Source organism: Alligator sinensis, unplaced genomic scaffold (genome assembly GCF_000455745.1).
Source record: "Alligator sinensis unplaced genomic scaffold, ASM45574v1 scaffold1185_1, whole genome shotgun sequence".
NCBI classification, from domain to species: Eukaryota; Metazoa; Chordata; order Crocodylia; family Alligatoridae; genus Alligator; species Alligator sinensis.
Window position 1 is genome coordinate 215,545 of NW_005842900.1, and position 1,202 is coordinate 216,746.

A 1,202-nucleotide genomic window follows, 5' to 3' on the forward strand; every position below is an offset into this window, starting at 1 on the left:
CGGTGCCCAGAATTGCACGCAGTACTCCAACTGCGGTCTGACCAGTGCCCGATAGAGGGGAAGTATCACCTCCTTGGACCTATTCGTCATGCATCTGCTGATGCACGATAAAGTGCCTTTGGCTTTTTTGATGGCTTCGTCACACTGCCGACTGATGTTCATCTTGGAGTCCACTAGGACTCCAAGATCCCTTTCCGCTTCCGTGCCACCCAGCAGGTCATTCCCTAGGCTGTAGGTGTGCTGGAATTTTTCCTCCCTAGGTGCAGCACTTTGCATTTCTCCTTGTTGAACTGCATTCTGTTGTGTTTTCTGCCCACTTGTCCAACCTGTCCAGGTCTGCTTGCAGCTGTTCCCTGTCCTCCAGCGTGTCCACATCTCCCCATAGCTTTGTGTCATCTGCAAACTTGGACAGAGTACATTTCACTCCCTCGTCCAAGTCACTGATGAAGACATTAAAGAGTATCGGTCCAAGGACCGAACCCTGTGGGACCCCACTGCCCACACCCTTCCAGGTCGAAACCGACCCATCCACCACGACTCTCTGGGTGCGACCCTCCAGCCAATTCGCCACCCACCGGACTGTGTAGTCATCCAAGTCACAGCCTCTTAACTTGTTCACCAGTATGGGGTGGGATACCGTATCGAAGGCCTTCCTGAAGTCTAAGTATACGACATCCACCCCTGCTCCTGTGTCCAGGCGTTTCGTAACCTGGTCATAAAAAGAAACTAGATTGGTCAGGCACGATCTGCCTGTCACGAACCCGTGCTGGTTTCCCCTCATCATAATTTGTCCTGCCGGGCTCTCACAAATGTGAGCCTTGACTCTCACAAATGTGAGCCTTGTGAAGAGTAAGAGAGAGAAGCACAAATAACAACCTGCAGAGTGCAGCTGTATCTGCCAGGACTATAAGAGCTAAGTGGCTGCCATTTGAAAAATTATGTGATGATCTCTCCTTTCTTCCTCTTGCTTGCCATAGATCCCATGAAAGTTTGTGGGCCTGGCCCCATGCCACCACCCAAGGCAAATATCATTTAGAATTAAAGACTTAGGACTGTTCAGCCAGGCAGGAATAAGGTTGGCCCACATACTTTCTGTAGTAACACACCCAAAAGAACACAATATTCACAACTCCACCCTGGAGCAGAAAGATTTTCTCTCTTGCAGCTTGCATGCTGCTCAGTGTTTGAACATCTACCTTATG

At 50.0% G+C, this 1,202-nt stretch overlaps 1 protein-coding gene across 1 annotated transcript in view; it reads right to left on the reverse strand.

Annotated features, from left to right (window-relative positions):
• The window catches only part of SAMD15 (sterile alpha motif domain containing 15), a 7,358-nt gene that overhangs the window by 1,164 nt on the left and 4,992 nt on the right, over positions 1-1,202 (reverse strand). The gene's annotated exons all lie outside the window — the stretch shown is intronic.